Below are 23703 nucleotides of genomic sequence, written 5' to 3' on the forward strand. Positions count from 1 at the left end.
AACTTAACAGAAGACCATGGGGGAGGGGAAGGAAAAGAAAAAAAAGAGATTAGAGAGGGAGGGAGCCAAACCATAAGAGACTCTTAAAAACTGAGAACAAACTGAGGGTTGATGGGGGGTGGGTGATGGGTATTGAGGAGGGCACTTGTTGGGATGAGCACTGGGTGTTGTATGGAAACCAATTTGACAATAAATCTCATATAAAAAAAAAAACTGGCTATGATTCTAAGTAGAAGACGTCCCACTTCATGGATAATAACTCTTCGGCCTCATCCCCGGCTTCCACCTTCTCATCTGACTCTGGTCTCTTGCCATGACTCTCACTTTCCTTCCTCTTGACAAAAAGCCAGATCTTAGATTTTTTTCCATTCAGTGCCCAAAGCCTTCATGTTTCCACTTTTCCCCTTTAAGTTTGGTGTCTGTTACCTCTGCCATATTTATTTGACTCCAAAAGGTGGCAAATGCCGATTATCACTACATTTAACAAATATTTGCTAAATTATCTTAGAATTAAAGTTCAACATCACCAGCTATTTTTTTTTTTTTTTCATCTTGGACATAATTAGTGATTTGGGTTTCTGAAACTCTGTTAAACAGAACACTTCTGAGCCTCAGATTAAGCACCAATTAAAAAAAATATCATTTCTGGGGCGCCTGGGTGACTCAGTCAGTTGAGCGTCTGACTTCGGCTCAGGTCATGATTTCACGGTTCCTGAGTTCAAGCCCCGTCTCGGGCTTTGTGCTGTCAGTTGGAGCCTGGAGCCTGCTTTGGATTCTGTGTCTCCTTCTCTCTCTGCCCCTCTCCTGCTTGTGCTCTGTCTCTCTCTGTCTCAAAAATAAGTAAACATTAAAAAAAAAAATCATTTCCAGGTTTGTGCATCAAGGGCAGGGACCGATTCTGTGCCTGACGAGGACTTGCCCGTAGCTGCTGCTTGTCAGGTCCAGAGCCTAGCTATGCTGCTCTTTTTCAAAGAGAGATTCATATGCGTCAGTCAAAAGCTTAGCACTTGACTGGGATTTTGTTTTTCCTAGATTTAATCAGACAATTGTAAAACATTGACAATAGGAGTTTAGGAGAGAAACTGGTCAACTTTGTACTTTCTGAAGCACTTTTATATTGGAAACAAATACTTTAAAGCAGTGTTTTTCAGATTTTACCATGCACAAGAATCACCTGGGGGTTTGCTATAGATTGAATGTTGTGTCCCCCCAACAAATCCATATTTTGAAATCCTAGCCCCTACGGTGATGGTATTGGGAGGTGGGGCTTTGGGGAGGGGATTAGGTCATGAGGATGGAGCCCTCACTAACGGGATTAGTGCCCTGATAAAAAGACCCCGGAGAGCTCCCTCATCCCTTCTGTCTTGTGAGACTAGTCTGTGAGGAAGTGGGTCCTCCCCAGACACCAAATCTCCCCACCTCTAAAATTGGGAGACATAAATTTCTTTTGTTTGTAAGCCACCCGGTTTGTGGTATTTCCTTTATAGCAGCCCAAATGGAGTAAGACAAGGGCTTATTCAAACACAGCTTGCTGGTTCCACCTCAGTTTCTGGTTTAGCAGGCCTAGCATGCGGCCTCAGAATTGCCATTTCTAAGGTTCCCATCACAGGTTCCCAGGTGATGCTGACTGCTAGCTCAGAAAATTCACTCTGAGAACTTCTTTAAAAGAATCTATTCATAGGAATCTTGAGAACTCAGTCCCCCTAGAAGGGGAGGAGAGTTAGTACTAGCTATGCTAGGAACCCTCCAGTCACACTTTTCTGTCTCTTTCTTTTCTTCCTCCTACACACTGAGTACTCAGATAGTACTCAGATTTGCCAATTCCAGCCTGAGGAAGTGACCACTCTCATGCTTACTAAATTTCAGAGAAACTTATCATGAAGAATCAAAGAAATGTTTAACTCTTGCCTTAAAAGACTCACCACCAGTTTACTGATGATGATAGATTTTTGTTTTTGTGTTTTGTTTTGTTTTTTGAGAGGGGGAGAGGGGTAGATGGGAGAAAGAGAGAGAGAGAGAGAGAGAGAGAGAGAGAGAGAGAGAATGAGCAGGGGAGGGGCACAGAGAGAGGGAATCAAATGCAGGCTCCAGGCTCTGAGCTGCCAGCATAGAGCCCAATGCAGGGCTCGAACCCACAAACCATGAGATCATGACCTGAGCTGAAGTCGGATGCTCAACTGACTGAGCCACCCAGGTGCCCCAGTTCAATTCATTTGCTATTATTTTCTAGTATCTTCTGGCTGATTTGTCTTATTACTTTTAATTTTGCTATCTTCTTCTGACCATGGCACTCTTCCCCTAAAACCGGGAGATACAGGGAATAAAAACTGATAGTATCTCCTTTCATTGCCTGAGCTTCTCTGGGCATGGGAATTGTGGGGGGGGGGGCGGGGGGCAGGCACAGCCATGTTATTCCTGAATAAGAGACCAAGGAGAAGCAGGAAAGCACTGGACTTGGTTTTCTTGCCCATAAAAAGTCTACACTCCCAGGGCCAGCAATGACAAAGCACCCCTACATACCTTGCCTTCAGCAGCCCCCAGATGCTAATTGTAACCTGCTTATTCTTCCCTTCCACTTAGAGTAGACACAGTTACCATGCTTAGGAAAGTAGCCCAGCCAGAAGGGTGGAGGGTTTTGTTTTACACTAAATTTTTGCTTCAAAGCTCAGAGAATGTATCACACAACTGCTGTGAAAGAGTGCCTGGGGTGTTTACTAACACAATATTATAAAAGTAAAACATAATTAAAAAAAAAAAAGAACTGGATGACTGGACCCCAGAACAAAACTGAACCACAAATTATCACCTCATACCTATAATTACCACAGTAATTTGAGTGTGGAAGAGATGCCAAATGATTCAGGCCAACCAGGTTAGATCCCCCTGCCGTGTAGGTGAACTTTTCAGGTGCATCTCAGCATTGCATTGCTGTGAATATCAAAAGCACAGCAAGGGTCCCCACAAAGCTGGCAACAGCCAATAAACTCAGGGACTCACAGGCTTCCAGGAGCAAAACATACTCAGCATTTGGTTTACCTAAATGATTTCTTCTATTAGGTGAATGGTTTTCACTCTTTTACTACCTTCTTTAGTGACCCCTTTTCTACTGTGATGTTCAACATGTACCCCAAAAGTTCTGGCAGAAGTTGGGTAACCAAGTTTTGCCTGATTTCTGTCCTGTCCTCCTGACTCTGCTAAGAACCCCTGTGAGGATCTGGAAGCATCTCCTGCAAACCTCTACAGCCCCACAGAATACAGATGAAATAGCAACACGATACCACATTGATTTGTAGCAAGAACAATTACTATTAAGACACTAGGATTCAATTCTAAATTTTTCTCTAGTCATTCAGTTGAAAGATAGATTTATTTATAGAGAAGGAGGTATACGCTCACTGTAAACCAGCCTGTAAATAGATTTCCGCCAATTGTAAATATTAGACCTGGTTCTTTGAAGGTTATTCTCTCCAAACTAGGTAGTGTGTATGAAATATACACATAAAAAATGAATCAAAGTTCCATTAACCTTAAAAACTATTATTAAGTATTCAGTCAGTACGATGTGACATATTGTGGCATAATAAAAAGACACTGGAGCCAGAAAGATATGGGATAAAATTCCAGTTCTGTTATTTACTAGCTATGTGGCCTTGGCAAGTGTCTCAACTTCTCTGATTGTCAGTTTCTGATTTTTTAAAAAGAAATTTAAAAAATTCTAATAGTATATTTCAGGGTAACTGTTAGGTTTAGATACTGACTACTCAACTTCCTGTTCTGTGTCTCATGAATGATTAGCAAAAATTAGAACTGTTTTCCCTTTGGGGGCACTTGGGTGGTACAGTCAGTTAAGGGTCTGACTTCGGCTCAGGTCATGATTTCACAGTTCGTGGGTTGAGCCCCGTGTTAGGCTCTGTGCTCACAGCTCAGAGCCTGGAATCTGCTTCAGATTCTGTGTCTCCCTCTCTCTCTTCCCCTCCCCTGCTGGCGGTCTGTCTCTCTCTCCCTCAAAAATAAATAAAACATTAATAAAAAAAATAAAAAAAAGAACTGTTTTCCCTTTGAAATTCTCTAGACACAGAGATAAACATTTCTTGTTCACCTAACCAGGTTAGATTTTCCCTGGTTGCAAAATCTCAACTGTGAATCCTCCCACCCGTAACCTGTCTAGTCCTTCTTATAAAAGACAAGAGAAACCACTCTGTAGAGACACACTCTGGTCTTCAGATCTGGGGTGCTCTCCCTATGGCAAGAGCCTTAATAAAATTGATTTCCTTGTTGTCTCGTTTTTGTCTTTGATGATATCATATATACAAAAGTGCCTGACATATTATTTGGAAGTTTTCATTAAGGACCTTTTATAAATAGTGCCCTGAGATTAAACCATAAATTGTACAAAGATGAGCAGAATGCAACTTCTGCACTGGCATCTGTGAATCTAGTAACAATTCTATAGATTTATGATGCTAAAATCTTATTTTTGCAAAATTACCCTAACTCCCATCATGATAAGCTAATTTTGACAGATTAGTAAACAATATGAATTAGCTCAAACTACTTTAATGGGAACTTTACAGTCATCTAGTCATAAAAACTATAAATAGAGTTGAACTTTCATATGCATACCAATTCTGTAAGACTTAGTTGAGATGGCTCCATTTTCATGAAGTCTTCTCTAATTTCTAATTGCTACAGTCAGAAATAACCCTCTGGTCTCTGTGGTCCAGCTTGCATTCTTCCTTACTTTTTCTAATACAACTTTCACATTGTGCTTTACATTAGTCTTAGTTGTGTACATGTCTGGTTTTCTCCCTAGATTTTATTTTGCTTGGGACTACATACTGTGTCTTATTTTCTCTGGCATAATGACTTAGGCAGAGGAAATATTCAATTAGTGTTTGCTGAATTGAGTCTATAATACTTTTTGATGCCTGGATCATACTAATCAGGCAGTGTGCATACGAATACTTCTTCATAAAATGTCAGAGTCACACTGAGAAGACTAAGTAATCAGGAAAGGATAATAGAGAAGGGGTTAAAAAAAAAGGAAAGGGGAGCGTGAAAAGAATACTAACAATGCATTGAGAAGTCTAAGAAGGTAAAATTGCACAAGAAACAAATGCATCATGAGTAACTTAAATAGAGAGCACATTATTTCAACTCTTCATCTTTACTACACAAAGGTTGGGATAAGGCAGACTATAGTCAAGGTCTTTAGAAATTTTACCTATACTGACAGGTCATAATCAGGAAGTGATAATAATGGTAAGGCTGTGATACACAATGTTCCTTTCAACAGCAGGTTATCAGTGGAATGCTAATAATATATCTTAGCAACATACTCTGACAGGGGGATGGGGGAAGGGAGCCCCTCATTTATACCTCATCAATTTCTATGGTGTAAATATTTCCAACGTGGCTGATTTTAAGGTATCAACAAATTACTTAATGTAAGTTTGGGAAGAGATGCACAAAACTGGCTGACTCAAGTCAGCAAAGCTGGTTCCATCACACTATGGCCACTTCCCTTTCTCCTCACCTTCCTTCCTTTACTTCCTTCCAAGGAAGAGGAATGGAGTGTAGCAGGTCTAGGGAAAGGGCAACAACGGAATAGAACTTCACATAGAGCTTTTCTTCTCAGTTTCCCCTTTGGATTGTGCTTTGGTGATAATGGATCATCTCCAATTCATCCTCTCCATCTCACTTTTCAGTGCAACCTGAAAATCCAAGAATCACTTTGGAAATAAAATGAAACCTACCATTTTCTTTTAGGCTACTGATGAAAATGTTAGGAAGATTTGATTCATGATAAATGTTACTCTCAATCTGACAAAATGATGAGAGTTTAGCTTCCCTGAATCTTAAAGAAACTGTAAAATTATACATGAGAAAGACTGAAACCACTGCCTTAGTATTTTTAGCTTCTTCACTGTTATATTAAGCAGTAACTTTGAAGCTACAAGCTACAATTGTTGAGCCAGTATTTGCTTGTCAAAAATCTATGTGCTTGTTTTCTCTTAATACAAAATATGCTGAGATACAATGAAAAAATATTAGCATGGTTCTGAGCATTTAGATAAATTCGTAAGGTCTCAAAGACCCATGGATAGGAATGAATCAGATCTCAAGGTGTGCAGCTATTAATAAAAATGTAACACAACAACCCATCTCCAGAACTTGTTCAGCATCATCACTACCAGATGCACCATCACCCTTACATCTTTTAGCCTCACTTGGGCCGGTGTAAACACTAAGCTCATGGAGTTTCCTGGATTTATCTTTGAAGATAGGCAGATGAAATCTAGCTTTTTGCAGCAGATACTTTGTGGCTTCTAATGACACTGGAGAATCCTTAAGAAAATCTTGCTGGAATAACTGAAAAGCAGACCAAAATTAAAAATAAACCTGATTTTCTAAATTTGGGAAAGAATGTCTTGGGAGAGCATCCTCCCAGGAATGGTTCTAAAAGTTATTTTGATTCCAACTCTACATTTTAGAACCTTACAGAAGTTATTTATGTTCTTGTTCTGCGTTTTCAGAGCCTTGTATCATTTTAAGATACATATATAGGAATAAGGATTTTAAATCACAACTAGCTGGGTAATCTTTCTATTTTCCCACTTGTACAACTGACACACTGGAGTGTGGTCTGGCACAATTTTCTATAACTGGCATTGTCAATTAACAGGAGACAGAAAGAAGACTGGTCTGCTCTCTGGAAGAACAGCAGCGGTAGCAAGGACTCAGAGGTTAGCACAGTGCCTGGCGAAGAGAGGGACGTGCTTACATAGCTGGGGCCTGCAAGGGCCAGTTCTGCACTATCATCATTATTTTCGGGGCTTCTCTGGGAGCCTGCAGTGGGCATATACATGGGAAAGTCCTAAAAATTTAGATTTGTTTTCAATTAATAAGCACGAACAACAGAATAAATTTGATGTTGATACTTAAAATGTTAACACTCAACATGCAAAATGTTGTCATGTACAGGGCTTAACTAGGTCTCCAAATACAATGGCTCTGAGTTTCAGCACGGAAACTGGAACAGAAAATTAAGACTCATTAGATAGCCTTTTCTAGAGTGCCCTGAAAATTTAAAGAACCAATCCAAGAACTCAAGAATATATGAAGGTTTGAAAGAAAAGTTTAGTGGGCAGTTGCCTGTTTTGGGGGGGTGGGGTGGGAAAGAGGTGCCCAGAAGCTGAGCCTTAGGTCTCCCTGAAGAATTTGCACCTTTCTAGTCTCGGTGGGAGGTAAAGTCCACACCTCACTAAAAAAGCCTGTTATGGACTGAATGCTTATGTCCCTCCAAAATTCATATGGTGAAACCCTATCCTTCAAAGTGATGGTGTTAGCAGGTAAGGCCTTTGGGAAGTAATCAGGGTTAGATGAGGTCATGAGAGTAGAGTTCTCATGAACGGGATTAGAACCCTTTTAAGGGTCACAGGAGAGCTTGCTTCCTCTCACCACTCTTGAGGATACAATGCGAAGACAGCAGTCTGCAACCCAGGAGAGGGTTCTCACCAGAACCTTACCACTCTTGCACCTTGATCTCAGACTTCCAGCCTCCACAAGTGTGAGAAAGAAGTTTCTGTTGTTTATAAGCTACCCAGTCTATGGACTCCTGTTATACAGCCCCAAAGGACTAAGCCAGAACATATAACTTAGGCTCAGCCAGTTAGAAATAGCTCATCCCCTTCCTGTGCCTTCCACACCCAAATCTTGAGCTGGTGATGTCAAGAAGCAGAAATGGGGAGAAGCCATTTTGGAGAGGGCAGCAGGAGCGGCACTTTACATCCAATCTCCAGGAGCAGGTGGGGCCAGCAAGATGTCTCCTGGAAGGATGCAGCTGTGGTGCCCAGGGCTTACTGGCACCAGCAGCCCTTCTCTTACTTACTAGATGGATCCCATGACATGAATCTAGGCTCTGTGTCTAGCTTTTTCCTAAACGTGGTTCTACAGGCTTCCTTGTGATTCTCTGGGCCTCCCCAATGCTTTTTCAACACATTTCTTTTCTGCTATAAACAGCCAGTTAGTTTTGTGGCTAGCAACTAAAACTCCCTGATTATTACAAAACGAATTACGGCCAGAAAGTTTATTTCTCAAAAATGCTCACTTGTTAACCACCCCTAAATTACACAACTTCTGTTTCCTTCTAAATGGGCTTTCATATGCAACCATATTTTTTAAATTGAATGACAGTTATTTTTATGCTTTTCTGAAGATGAAACCTCCTTAGGTTTACTAGAACCAGCCCAAGAATCTTCTATTTCATCATCTTTTCCTTGCCCTCCCCACCTCTCATTTGTCAGAGTAAATGAGGAGTAAAATTTATCTGATAATTCCTATAAACCTTCCTTTACTCCTCTCTTCTAGGTATTTGGCATTCTTTTGCTGCCTCAACCTAATCTGAGGCCCCCATGCATCCAACCCCTCAATCCCATTGCCGTGTTTAATCACAGGCATCTTGTAGTGATTCCTCTCAGGAGCTATCCAGAGGCTCCCTAGATATCCCCAGCTCTGTGATCCATCTCTCCTTCAGATAATGTTTACTGCGAAGTTTCAAATTGGGGAAGTGATTCTTCCACTGCTATATGAAGTAGATAACTCCTAAGTGCCCAAGCATTCTAATGATTGTTTGGTGCCCCAAACACTAGGTGCTCTGTCTTTCCAATTCACTCCCAAATAACTTGTCAATTTTTGTTTGAAGACTAGTACAGACCCCCTGGCCCCTCTAACAGAATATGAGCGGGACTCCTAGAGTGAATGAAAGCTGGCGATTAGCAGTGGTATGGGGAAAAAACAAACAAAGCAAAGTACAGCAAAAATTATTCCCACACATTTTGAAATTGCTGTGGGATGATACTCTGGATTCAAGATTTGGAAACATTTTGTCACAGAATAACCCATCTTGGTGTGGAGGTGGAATGGTTCATCAGGCAGGAACCCTGGTGAAGTTGGCAATTTTCACCAAAGAATATCGACCTGATCTCCTAATCATAACTTTTTCAGATGGATTTGTTTGCAACCAACAATCCTGAATGCCTATCTATCTAGGCCCTAGCCAGAGGGTGTATGTAATCTTAGACCCCCTGTCAAGCAGTTTAGTTAAAAATCTGGTTGAGATAGGTGATATTTGGGGATGACTGTTTAAATGATTTCTTCTACATGTTCTGCGTGATATTTTAGAATAGGCAAAAGATTACCTTACTGGATCATAATTTTCTGTCTTTTTACAGATTTACTTTTGCTGTGTTTTTTCAGAAAGTCTTCAGCCTCAGGGTGCCTGGGTGCTCAGTTGGTTAAGTGTGCAACTTCGGCTCAGGTCATGATCTCATGGTTTGTGAGTTCAAGCCCCATGTTGGGTTCTGTGCTGACAGCTCAGAGACTGGAGCCTGCTTCAGATTCTGTGTCTGCCCTCTCTCAGCCCCTCCCTCCCACTCATGCTCTCTCTCTGCCTCTCAAAAATAAATAAACATTAACAAAATTTTTAAGAAAGACTTCAGACTCCATGGAGGAGAAGTAACAAATAATAAAAATAAAATCCATTACCACAATTCTTCAGGAGTGATGGTATGGACATTTTTGAGTTTCAGACACTGATTGTCTCCTACATGAAACTTTATGTGAGAGATGCCTTTTAGTCATGTCTCTAGTGTATATAAGGAAACCTCTGCTTTTCCTGCAGGTGTCTCTCTTCTTTAACAGTAAACTGGTAACTGATATGTATTCCATTTTACTTTGCCTACTGGGGAGTTCAGATACAAGAATGAGCCTCAGAGTAAGGAACTTATTGCTTGATTATTCACATTTTTCCCTCTGACCTTACTTACCTTTAAGATATATAAGAGTATGTGTATATGTGTATACAAATATTCTTGAATGTGTGTATTTGTTTATTTTTAAAGTGTGTATATACTTTTGTAAAATTTACTTATTTATTTTGAGGAGGGGAGAGGCAGAGGGAGAGGGACAGAGACAATCCCAAGAAGAGATCCCACGGCCCAGGGATCATGACCTGAGCCAAAATCAAGAGTCAGATGCTCAACTGACTGAGCTACCTAGGCATCCCTAAAATGTGTATACTTATAATATATTATAGTAATTTTTATTTATAATTCAACCATTATTTTCTTATGTATTCACATCAGAAGCTGCACTAAATCCTTTGTGGGAAAGAGTATATGAATAAGTATATAAACATATGAGTAAATGTGGCCAAATAGTATGTTAGGGAAAACTTGAGCTCTGATTACTACCAACTGTAATGGTAAGCATATTCTATTGTGTGTGGGAGACACTTCATGGGTGAGAAGGTAAGAAAGCACAAGGTAAAACTTCTGACCTCGAGTCTTGAAATCTAACTGAGATGTTTGTGAATATGTAGGCACGCCAAGTAGCACTGTCTGTCCTACTTCGGAAAGGAAGAAAATCAAACAGACAAAAGGTCCATCTCCAAAACTGTGTCCCCCCTCTGCCATCCCTAGTGAAGTCCAGGCAGACTCACGACTCCCTCGAAATCCAGGATGCTTCTGTCCAAAACAACATTTCAAGAGTTGTTAATCTAGATATCATTTTGACATGTAGCACAAAGGGAAAGTTATTTTATTTTTCAGGGACTTTTGATTGTATATTTTAAAACACTTCAAAATTTTCAATTTTTTAAAATCATGACTCAATGAGAAATACATTTTACTTCAGTTTTGAATGTATATGTACCCACAACTAAAACATGAGTTTTACAAAACACTATTGATCCTTTCTATTTGTGACATACTCTATTTTTAACTTATTTTGTTCCATTTCATTTCCTAAAGCATCCTTATTATGACCCAGTGAATTAAGGTTAGCATAAATAACACTGTTTTAAGAAAATAGGAAGTTCAAATTTCCAAGGGGCAAATGTTTTAATTTTCTGAAGGAAAACTATTCTTTTAAATATCAAAGACTATTAGGCCAACTTCAGATGGATGCTATAGCATACTGCTTCTTATCTCATTAAGTATTTGCTCAGAAATCCAAAATATGTAGAGTTGAGTCATGCAACTCTTCCCGAGAGGAGAAAATACATCCCCAAGTCGTATTCCCAGTAGGAACACATCAACCCACACATGCAAATCACATTTCAAATGCCTTTAGTATTAGTGTCTTCAGATTCTAAATGTGGGCTTGACTTATAATTCCCTCTCTCTCTAGCCTTGCTTTTAATTAAAGAATATTTTTATATATGCATTTAATTCAGTAATTCTGAGAACTGCATCATTATTGACTAATCAGTGATGACCTTAATCTTAGATTTCTACATAGAAAAAAAATTGTTCAGGAAACAAAGGCAAAAAAACACTTCTTTCATTAACTGATACTGTAGTTAATAACCCAAGTTAAATAAAGAATCTGGAAAGTACGTTGCTACTATTATTAATAACTGCTCAAACAATCAAATTGTGAATGGAAATATTTCCAATTTGCGAACATAACCCTTAGACTTATTCATGCCAGAAACGTCTTAGCTGGGTCTTAACATTCCCTGGGAAAATAAGTAAGTTATAGTTTTTTTTTTTCCACCATGTCAACTCTAAGATAATTCTAACTTAATTCTTACTGTGTATTTGCAGTTCCAGATCACATTGGACAGAAACCACTACTTTTAACAGATGGTTCTATTCTAGCCACAATCATATCACATTAACTTCCCAGTCTACCTATTAATATCCAACCAAATTAGAGCTTGGTGAGCTTCTGGCAGGTTTATGACAGTCCCTAAAACCTGCAATTTTAAGTAATTATAGAAATTCTGGGCAGGAAGCCCTCGAAAAAGATGATCAGCTTCATTCTGTTCTTTTGAAATTTTGAGACCATCCCAACCAAAGTGAGAGTTCTTTCTTCTATTTTAACTTGGAGAGAAGAAAGGATATTAGCATGAAGGATCACTCACTGTGTGACTGGAACCATACTAGGTCTATCACATGTGTGATCTCATTTAAGCCTTATATCTTGATGTAGTAGGAATTACTATCTCCTTTTTTACAGAGGGGAAAGTAAGGCTCAGAAAAACTAAGTAAGTTGATCAAGGACAGAGGGTGCATGTTAGAGTCGGGGTCTGACCGAGAATCTGCAGAAACTAATGCTTGTCTTTCTGCTCTCTGAGTAGGGGGCTGCAGCTGGTCCCACAGACTCACAAGAGCTGGTGGTGCATGCCTCTTCCCAACTCCACGTTCAGTGAGGTCACACCAGTATCTTAAAATCAGCCACAGTGGGAGTATTTAGACCATACAAACTGGCAAACACTACAAACCAGGGCATTCTTCTTTAGATAGTCATTTACCAGCACACCACTACCTATAACATTCATATTTAGTATCTCACAAATGCCATGATTGGATGTTTCTACTGGTCAGTTTTTTTTTTTTTCATTTTCAAAAACAAATAATGAGAATATAAGTATGGTATCTCTCTATATGTGCTTTCCACATTTACTTTCCATGTACCTTTGCCTACAATTAAGAAAAACTTCAGTTATCTAAAAGTAGTTACAACAATATAATAAATCTCCGTATCTTCATGATCCAGACTTAATAATTATCAAAATAGAGCCAACTTTATTTCATTTATGCTCCCCAAACACTTTTTTCTCCCCAGCCGGGTTATTACTTTTTAAAAAAAAAAAATTTAACTTTTATTTTTGAGAGACAGAGAGACAGAGTATGAGCAGGGGAGGGCCAGAGAGAGAGGGAGAGACAGAATCCGATGCAGGCTCCAGGCTCTGAGCTGTCAGCACAGAGCCCGATGAGGGTCTCGAACCCATGAACTGTGAGATCATGATCTGAACCAAAGTCGGATGCTCAACCGACTGAGCCACCCAAGGGCCCCCACCCCAAGCCAGATAACTTTTAAACAAATCTCAGATATTGTATTACTTTATTTATAAGTAATTGGCTTGCATTCTTAAAAGATAAGCTCATTTTAAAACGTTATAACAACACCATTATCATACTTTAAAATTATCAGTAATTCCTTAACATCTTAATGCCCTGTCTATATTCCACTTTCCTTGATTTCCTCAAAGCTGTCTTTTATGATGTTACTTTGTTCAAATCAACCAAAGTCCACCTATTACACTTGGACAAAATGTCTCTTCAATATTAATTTATCTTAATGTGTTCATTAGCTTATTATTTTTTTATAGCCTTACCCTCCTTTTTCTCATATCATTTATTTGTAGAAGAAATTGAATCATCTATCCTATAGAATGCCTTAACTTTTGGATTTTGCTGACTGGATTCCATGTTATCACATAAAATGTCCCTCTTTTTTCTGTATTTTTTGGAAATTGACACTTAGACCTAGAGGCTATGTTCTACTTTTTAGCAAGTATTATTTCATGGATAGGATTGTGTAATTGCTACTTGTATAATACTTGTTGTCTCTTTTTTTGTAATTAATGGGTTTTGGTATCCCAGTCTAAGCTCTCTCTTGTAAAGACTCCTCATCAACCCTTCACCCCCAAATGGTTTGCACATCCATTGATGATCATTTCCTAAGGTGATTATTTCAAAAAGGGCTGCAAAATAATGGTGGCTTAGTTTTTTTCATGCCTTTTGTAAATATTGGCTGGAATTTTTGCAAAGTAGACATTTTTCTTACCAACTCTTTGGTTAACCTGAATTACAATTTGTCAGAAAAGGCAAGATAAATATTTGTTTCTTCCCTTTATCAACCATTTTTTAGAATGACTTTATGCCCTCACATCCTTGACTCAAAGAAGTTTTTGGTTTTCACTCTTTGATTCATTATGCATTCATGGGTTTTAGTATATTGATGTGTTCTAATACATTTCAATTTTTTTTATTCTGTCAAATTGGCTCCTGTGTCCTTCTGACACAACTCCAGTAGTTTTTGATAGTTTCCTTGCTTTCTGCACATTCCAAGCTCTTGTACATTTCCTGCCCCAGTCTTAGAAATAGACACTTTTTCTGAAGAGCCTGATTTCTTGTGGTGGGAAATTGTTCTGCCCACCATTTAAAGAAATTCTATCTCAACTCAGGAGAGATTCTCAACCAGAACACTCTGAGCCCTCATAGGCTACCAATGAAGTACAAAGTACTAGCAGCCAGTATTGAACTATTTCTTAGAGCAAAAGTTGCCATCTTATTACAGGATCTGTTGGGTTATATGTGTACAATACAATCTTTACCATATCCTAACTCTTTATTGATTGCCTCAAGCATATTAATGAATGACTGTCTACTAGACTACACACATCTTATATATTAGTAGAGAATGGGGCAGATCCAGGTTTTCTGGGATCTGAAGTCTAATTGGGAAGGGGACTCTCTTTTAGAAATAAATGTAAAATTTCAAAAAAAAATTAAACAAGAAAGTGAATATTTACTTGACAAAAAATCAATGCAAATTATAAGTGTAAAATGGCTAAAAATCACAAAAATCACAAAATATGAAAAATAACATGATTTTATTAAATTATTCCCACTTCTGGTTTTGTACTCTTTCGATCACCTTTTTTTTTTTTGATCACCTTTTCATATGATAATGATTTTGTGTATCATTCTATAGATGGATCAGAAAGAGAATACAGTCTTTCCTTCAGTATGGTTGGCCAGATTTTCTTTTAATTCTTCATAGCTGGAATGCACAAAAGCTTGTGACTTAACAAATAAATATTCTATGCTTTGTGCCTGACTCAGGAATTTTTGATAAATCCTATCTGAAGCAATTCACATCAAAAAAGGGAAAAATACATAACATTTATAATTGTACACACCAGTATATTATCTAGTAGAGTTCTGACAGGAGAGAACTTGCATTGTAACTAATGATCAATTAGACCTCAATCATCCAGTTACAAGTTTACATCCCTGGTGATTGAAGTAAATTGTACACAGGTTAGCTTTTGGTTCTGTACATTTCAATCATTATTTCTCCTCTACTGCCTATATGCTTCCATGGCTTATTGTAGAACACATTTAATAACACAACATAGACTCTGGCCCCGCTGGGTGAACTGGCCAAGTATGTGACAGGACCTAGAAGCCATTTCTTTGCTGGGATGGTGGGCAATAACTTAATTATACACAGAAGCAACTGCAGACCCTATACAGAGTCAATGATACTCAAAGTAAATGTATCTCCAAACCTTCGTGTTCCATGCACACAGCTACCTCTACTTCCACTCAACATGAGGAAAACTAAGATGGACGGGAAGTTTTAGTGGAAGGAAACAGTGGTTCTAACCAGTTATGATTAAAATACTACATTTCAGCAAATATTACAGAAGCATATGGCCACCTGAACATGCAGTTCAGGCCCCTCCTGGAGTCCTGGGAGGCCCACACAAGTGACAGACCCTGAACTGTAAACTTCACAGTAATTCTCTGTCTTAAGAGAATCATCACCTCACTCCTTAGTCTTTTCTTTCCCAATGGTTAATCAAAACAGAATCTTTCTGTCTAGAACCTTTTCACAGTTCCTTGAACATTTATGGAGCATCCTCTGACTCTTTGGCCCCATCCTCAGGTGACCTTAGTGCGCACAGAGAGAAGTCTGTGCTTTCCACGTTCAACACATACTCTTCACAAACCCTCCACGTGAATGCAAACGTATCATAATCTTGCATCTTGAAAACAATCCCCATGTGTGACAAAAGACTGATAGTGTCAGATATAATGTTGCTCTTATCTGAACTCTTCACTGGTGGGATCAAAGTTTATATGAACGTATAGGTCATAAGAAGCTGTTTGTGGATTAAAAAATACGGGACATCTATATAAATATATCTAGCTACTTGTGACAGTAACCCAAGAGTACTACAAGTAAAAAGAAAGAAGAGGTAGCAAATGATTTCTAGCTATTATTTTGGTTAGTGCCATAGCACACTCACCAGCAAGAGTAGCAACGACATACTTGCTTTAGTTACAGTATGCTGTGCCTGTCAAGCCTGGAGTTGCCAGCAAGCATTTCAGGAAAATTTCCAAAGCTATTATTAGATGTAATACAGACTTTCCTATCTAGTTTGTAGCCCTGAGATCTCTGGCAGATGCCTTGGTGATTACAGCGGCTGTAATGCTCGGCATCTCGACAGACAGCCTGCCCCAGGACCAGCAGCAGCGACTGACTGGTGTTTTGCAGGAGGAATTTTTATTTTTATTTTTTAGATGCTTCAAAACAAGGACAAGGTCACTCTCAATGCCAGAACTTTTAGCGAAGCCATAACTTTCCCTTGTGTATCAAAGGGAAAGTACTGAAAGAAAAAATACAAAAAACAAAACCAACAAACCCCACAAAAAACAAATCTAGTTGCCAAGAAAATAAGCCTTTAAATATAGTGTTAGGAACGCTGGATATCTGGAACACACTGTTTCACATTTAAGACCAGCATCACCACCAGCACCACCAAAAATCACAGGTAATATTTATTTTACACTTACTACTCATTAGGCACTGAGGAAAATGCTTTATATTAAACTTTGCAGTATCCTGATTTTACACGTGAGGAGGACAAGACAGTCAAAGTATAATAAACCTGACCTGGTTGTAATCTGTAAGTGTGGGGTGGGTCAGGGTAGGGACCAGGGTTTACTCTCAGGCAACCTAATTGCAGAAACAATTTGTTAACTTCTGCTCTGTACCGCTTTACAGCATTGGTATGCTTGAAAAAACTCTTGATCCTGAATTTGGAATGGTAATAAAAATATAAGTTATTAGTACAAGAAAGCAAAATATTTATGCTTTCCCTCTGTTAGTTTCTAAACAGATCTTGAATATGATGATGACCACAGCACCAAAGTTTGCATACAGCTGGTTAATGTTTAGGTTTCTTAGCATTTAAAAACAGCACTTTTTGCATATTCAAAAGTAGATTAAATCAACACTACTGGAAAATAAATTCTTAGATCAATTATATTTCAAGCAAGTAAATGTAAACCCATATTAAGTTGATAAGAAAAAAAGAATTAATCCATATATAAGCTGTTTCTAAAAATACTTTGACTAACTAACTAACTAACTATATCTAGAGGGACATATATTCTATGGACAAAAAGAATGGTGGGAGAAACTAATGTAGCATCGTGTGTCAATGACACTAAAAAAAAAAAAAAAAAAAAAGTAGGATATCTTGAGCTTGACCCAGTAAGTTTGTTGGTAGTCACAGTATTGGTGTAGCATATATGGAACTGTTTTGTGTGCACTGCAGGACTGAGGAAATAGATAAATATATTGCTACTGGGGGTACAAGGATTGGGAGAAAGGGAATAGAAGTACAGAATGGGGTAAGGGGAGGAAGGACCCTATAATGCTAGAATAAAATTGATGGTAGTAGCATAGCAGTACTGTACTATATAGAGCTATAACAGTACTATATACATATTGGTGTATGTATGTGTGCACATGTGCATGTGTGTGTATGTATGTTCTAGTATCCTTTGAAAGGGCCTAGAAGCAATGACGCTCCAGTAGTAATGAGCAAACCTTGCGTCCAGATCTAAGTTTTAGAACCAGGATGAATTCTAAAATGAAATTATCTGGGTATGCCACAGAGAATGTGCTCAAACTGATGAGGACACATCAAAGAGGAACAGAAGCCAACTCTGAAGGACCCCCACTGGTCAAATTTGGTACAATTTGAGCAGTAAATGGATAATGAGAAGAATAGATTATAATAATATTGAATTGAAAAGTATATTCATGGGGCGCCTGGGTGGCACAGTCGGTTAAGCGTCCGACTTCAGCCAGGTCACGATCTCGCGGTCCATGAGTTCGAGCCCCGCGTCAGGCTCTGGGCTGATGGCTCGGAGCCTGGAGCCTGTTTCCGATTCTGTGTCTCCCTCTCTCTCTGCCCCTCCCCCGTTCATGCTCTGTCTCTCTCTGTCCCAAAAATAAATAAACGTTGAAAAGTATATTCATAAGTACATAGTGATACTAAAAATATCTTTTCTTAACGGGAGAGGAGGAAGGAGAAAAAAGCAAAGCAAATCAACTAATAAATGTAAAAGGAATGATAGAAGTAGAAAACCAGAATTTGATAAGCACATAACAATAACCAAATCAGGTAACCGTCATCAATGGGTACTAAAACCACTGGGTAAAAAAAGTGGGGAACTGGATATTCGCACAGTCTCAAAGTATCACTATGAAGATTATATTTGTGTTACAAAAGGGAAAAAGTTGCTTTACAATGGAAAAATCATGCAGATACTACTTTTACCTTAACATCACCAGTAATGAGCACACTGATATCCTATGTCTCCTGAGAAGGACACAAGATTACTTATATACATATCCTGTCAAAATGCCTAATCTAAATCTAATTATGAAGAAACAATTTAAAAAAATCCAAAATGAAGGACATTCTGCAAAATTAAACTGATCTTTTCAGTAATGTCAACATTATGTAGAACAGTGATACCTGCAAAAATAAAGTTGGAGACCCGTTTGATTTAAAGGAGACTAAAAAACTATGACAAATAACACAGTATATAATCCAGACTGGATCCTTTAGTGAAAAAGAAGGAAGGAAAGGAAATAATATTGTTTATAACAATATTATTGGGACAACTGGGGAAATATGAGTAGACTATTATATAACAGTATTCTATCAGTATTGCTCTATCAGTACTCCCAGGTATTTTGCAGAGAATGTCCTGTTCTTAGAATATCCATAACTGAAGTGTTTAGGGATGAAGAGTCTAGATGTCCATAATAATTCTCAAATGGTTTGGCATGAGAATATATATATACGTATATATGCATATTAGTGATATAAATGTATGAACATAAATAAGTGAAGCAAAAATCCATATTCTATATACTTTACAGAGTAGGAGAGCCAATACTTGCGCGGAAAAGTTATTATTAAGTAAATATTTAGGTGAGGGGGTAGGATGTAGGTGTTCCCTTGTACTATTTTTGCAATTTGATATGGTTTGAGATTGATCAGAATAAAAGTTGGGGGATATTACAATGAAACTGTAATATTTAGGCTCCCTTTGAAAATAAAGATCTCAGCAAATTGCCAAGTGGGAGAATATATTGTTAGGGAGACGATGGAAGAGTAGACAACTACCTGAAACAGCTTCAGCTGAGCAGTGGAACTGAACAAGTGAATTCATGAGGTTCTACTTAGTGTTGTAATTTGTAAACTAAGAAAAAATAGAAACAGGAAAAAAAATAATGGATGTTAGCTTGACTTGAATTTAAATTTTTAGTTTTTTTTTTTCTTTTTGAATACAATGGTATGACAGCTACCACCTGAGGTCAAACTCATGGATTATTTAGTCTGAATTATCTAATTTCTAGTTCAAACATTATCAATGCATTTTATCCATCAAAAGATATATTTTCCCTTAACTTTTATTATAGCTTTATTAAAGGTGAATTTTCCATACTGATTCCAAGGGGCACATGCATCCCCAATGTTTTTAGCAACACCATCAACGATAGCCAAATTATGGAAAGAGCCCAAATGTCCATCTACTGATGAAAGGATAAAGAAGATGTGGTATATACACAATAGAATATTACTCAGCCATAAAACAGAATGAAATCTTACCATTTGTATGACGTGGATGGAGCTAGAGTGTATTATGTATGCTAAGTGAAATAAGTCACCCAGAGAAAGACAAACACCATATGATTTCACACATATGTGGAATTTAAGAAACAAAACAGATGAACATAGAGGAAGGGAAGGAAAAAAAAACAGAGGGGGAGGCAAACCATAAGAGACTCTTAACTGAGGAGAACAAACTGAGGGTTGATGGAGGGAGGTGGGTGGGAGGTGGACTGGATGGTTAATGGGTATTAAGGAGGGCACTTATTGTGATGAGCCCTGGGTGTTTTATGTAAGTGATGAGTCACTAAATTCTACTCCTGAAACCAATACTACACTAATGTTAACTAACTTGAATTTAAATAAAATCTTGTAAAGAAAAAAAAAACACACACATGGTATTTCCTAAATCTTCTTTGAATCTTTTTAAAAATTTTTTTGTTAGAGGTCTGTACTACCTACCATGGCAATGATTTCCATAGTGTGACTACTGCATGGGAAAGTAATTCTTTTTATTTATTATATTTTATTTGCCTCTTTAGACCTCCAAAGATTTCCCTTTGTGGTACTTTTCAGGGATTTGATGAACAAGTATGTTCAGTCCTATCCATATGCTATAACATTTTATAGTTTTCAATCATATTCCTTTGTGTTTCCAGCTTGAAGAATTGGCACCCTAATCTTTTTAATGGTCTTCGCTATTGCCATTTCAATGTCACCTCACTCACTTTTAATTGCCCTTCCTCAATCTTCCCCATGAGTTAGTTATATTTTCTAGAGGCAAAACAACTAGAAGAGAACATAATTCTCTAAATATTTACAGTTTCATTTCTGAGACCTTGATTTCCAGCAGTTATTTATTTTTTTAATGAAAGATAGCCTTTGTTTTTAACTGTAACTTAGTTTAAGCTACAAGGGACAAATTGACTTTTCTTGTAGTAGAAATGGACTCTTGGAAATTACCACTGTATAAATATAAAATAGAAGTCAAATTTTATCCCTCAAAAGTGTTATGTTACACATGCACACAGCAAAATTGAACTTCTATGGTCTCTAAACATTCAGGATCTATTTCTGATACTTAAAATTTTTTTAATGTTTTTGAGAGAGAGAGAGAGAGAGAGAGAGAGAGAGAGAGACAGAGATAGAGTGGGGGAATGGCAGAGAGAGGGAGACATAGAATCTGAAGCAGGCTTCAGGCTCCAAGCTGTCAGCACAGAGCCTGACGCAGGGCTCGAACCCACGAACCACGAGATCATGCCCGGAGTGGAAGCTGGACGATCAACCAACCGAGCCACCCAGGTGCCCCTATTTCTGATATTTTTAATCTTATAATATAATCCTCATATGCAAAGTTTGAGAGGCAAAAAATCATTTTATAGCCTGCTTGTCCTTATAGAGAAGTCTTGCCAAACACAGCAAAGCTTTTCCAACCCTCAGAGTTGTTGAGCCAAATGAAGGCCGAGCCCTTCCATCTCAGAATCCACAGTGATCAGAGGGTCTCATGGCCTGAGATGCTTTCAGTGTAGGTGGGAAGAAGACCTAACTGTCAATGGTTATCTGCCCCCATTCATCCTTGGCACGAGTGTGAGCAACATGTAGCTCTCTTAGCAGCACAGCCTCAAAGAATTTGATTCAATTCTAGCCTGGAAGTTATTGAGAACAGCATCTTGCAAGGCTGTAAGAAACCATATTAAAACTGAAGACTGCTTTAGAATGAAATTGCATTTTCAGAGATATTGAAAACTAGTCTGAAAAAAACATTTGAAACAAGACAACTATACTTAGAGATATTATAAGCCACACATCCTTTGGGACCACAAAATCATAATACTAGAACTTGGAGGAATGTTGAAAAATTATTTGATCTGGTTTTCTACCTTGAGCCACTTGTAACAGTAAATGTTTTAAGAGAGTAAATAGGATTCTGTTTTTGGAGATCTCTAGGGTATAAGGCACATCTTCCTCCCTTCTAATGGTCAATAATGTTCTTCCCCTTCACCCATGTATTCTCATGCCTTAACAGCCCTATCCTCATTTTTTTCCCCTTCTCATAGGGCCTGTGTTCCACAATGATCTTATTCTTCTTTGAATCAATATGCAGCATAATCTATCTGCCAGTTCTCCAAGAGTGATCTGTAGACCCCTACAGGTCTGGAGAGATACCTCAGGGGATCTGTGAGTTCAAAACTATTTTCATAATCCTAAAACTTTTTTGTGTGAGCCTTTTTCATTTTGTTGACATTTGGACTGATGGTACAAAAACAATAGTGTATACATTTGCTGATGCCTTAGAGAGCAAAGGAGGTGGCACCAAGCTATAGCATCAGTACTTGCCTTTACCACTAATACTCAGTTAAAATTTTTATTTTTAATCTTAAGAATGGCTTTTAAAATGCAATAAAAATGTTTAATTTCATTAAGTCAACCCTTCAATAAACATCTGCTGAATATCCTATGTGACAATATGGAAAGTACACATAAAAAAGCACATTTTCTGTCCACAGTAGTATCATGGTTGTCTCAAAAAAAAAAAAAGGCTCTGTGTGATTGAGCTATGAATTGAAATAGCCATTTTTTTCATGGAACACCATTTTATTCGAAAGAGTGGCAGACGAACTATAGTTTTAGACTTGGCAATTTGGCAGACTTTCTTTAAAAAAAAAGAAGTGAATCTTCAAGGGAAGATTAGTATTTTGGAAAACTATTATCACCACTGTGAGTTTGACAGTCTTGCAAGATTTTTCTGATGAGACTGATATTAATCTTAATATTAATGAATGTGATTTTTCGATATTATATAAGGAAATGTGTCAGTATTTGAAGGATTTTCTTATCCCAGGAAACCAATATTTTTGAAATGACTAATGAAGTATGTTACGGAATCATGAAGAGTTGTAAGATCCATTTAAAGTATAGACAGATCGGGGCGCCTGGGTGGCGCAGTCGGTTAAGCGTCCTACTTCAGCCAGGTCACGATCTCGCGGTCCGTGAGTTCAAGGCCCGCGTCAGGCTCTGGGCTGATGGCTCAGAGCCTGGAGCCTGTTTCCGATTCTGTGTCTCCCTCTCTCTCTGCCCCTCCCCCGTTCATGCTCTGTCTCTCTCTGTCCCAAAAATAAACAAACATTGAAAAAAAAAAAGTATAGACAGATCAATGCATTTCTTATAGTATGAAAAGATCACTGATACGGTTTCAGACTCCAACGTTGCTACTAATATTTGAAAAACGACCACTTACTAAATTCAAATGAATATCAAATTCAAAGGGCTACTACACAACAATAAAAAGAAATGAATTACTGGTGCTTGTAACAGTAAGAATACATCTCAAAGAATTTATGCTTTGAGACAGTGAAAGAGGCCAGTAATATATGGTTCTTTGATATAAAAGTTTGGAGAAGGCAAACTACAGTTATGGAGAACAGCTCACTGGTTCCCAAGGGTTAGGGGTAGAAAGAGGGTGTGACTACAACGGCACAGCACAAAGGAAATTTTTAGGGTTACAAAACTGAATTGTGATTGTACTTATATAAATCTACATATATATGAAAATTCCTAGAACAATAAAAACAGCCCATTTTACTGTGTTAAAAGAAAAAATCATACAGCACAATGTTAGCTCACAGAAGATACACAATAAATGTTAGCTACATACATGTAGGAAATTCAAAATCCTGAGTGCTATTTTCAAGCCCCTTACTTACTTTGATTCTTTGATTAGATTCTACATTTGTAGATAAACAAACCCCCAAATATTTCCCCTGATGATACTGAAGCTCAGTCACATTTGGGAACTGCTAGTCTTGTGAAAATAAAGGGGAAGCTCAAATCCTGAAGTTTGCTTCCAGTCCTGCTTCTAACCATAGGAAAGCAAATATAATCCATTCAATCATCACTGTCCGCGATACCGTGAAGTTCTATTTGTCAGTACTGCCAGAGTTTGATGAAGGTACTGATAGCCGTTAACTTGTGATTGCTATATCCATGCCTTATGCCAAGATCTATCTGTACTCAGTTCTCTCATTTGAATCTCAGAAAAACCCTACCAGTGAGGTCATATCATTTTGAGATCACATAGCTCATAGTCAGACCACAAAAGGAATGCGTGCAGCCACTTTGTGAAGCGAGCTCTGCGTGTAAGT

General features: G+C 38.1%; 1 protein-coding gene and 1 long non-coding RNA gene across 8 annotated transcripts in view; one reads left to right on the forward strand and one right to left on the reverse strand.

Annotated features, from left to right (window-relative positions):
- Positions 1-23703, reverse strand: part of ZNF385B (zinc finger protein 385B) — a 415410-nt gene that overhangs the window by 157820 nt on the left and 233887 nt on the right. The window lies entirely within an intron of this gene.
- LOC121030768 (uncharacterized) overlaps positions 1-23703 on the forward strand; it is a 72599-nt gene that overhangs the window by 30760 nt on the left and 18136 nt on the right. For both annotated transcript variants that reach the window (XR_005790403.1, XR_005790404.1), the window contains exon 2: positions 6686-6746. This is a non-coding gene — a long non-coding RNA (uncharacterized LOC121030768). The remainder of the gene's footprint in view (positions 1-6685; positions 6747-23703) is intronic.

This window comes from Herpailurus yagouaroundi, unplaced genomic scaffold (assembly GCF_014898765.1).
Source record: "Herpailurus yagouaroundi ecotype Mexico unplaced genomic scaffold, PumYag 140, whole genome shotgun sequence".
Classification (NCBI taxonomy): Eukaryota; Metazoa; Chordata; class Mammalia; order Carnivora; family Felidae; genus Herpailurus; species Herpailurus yagouaroundi.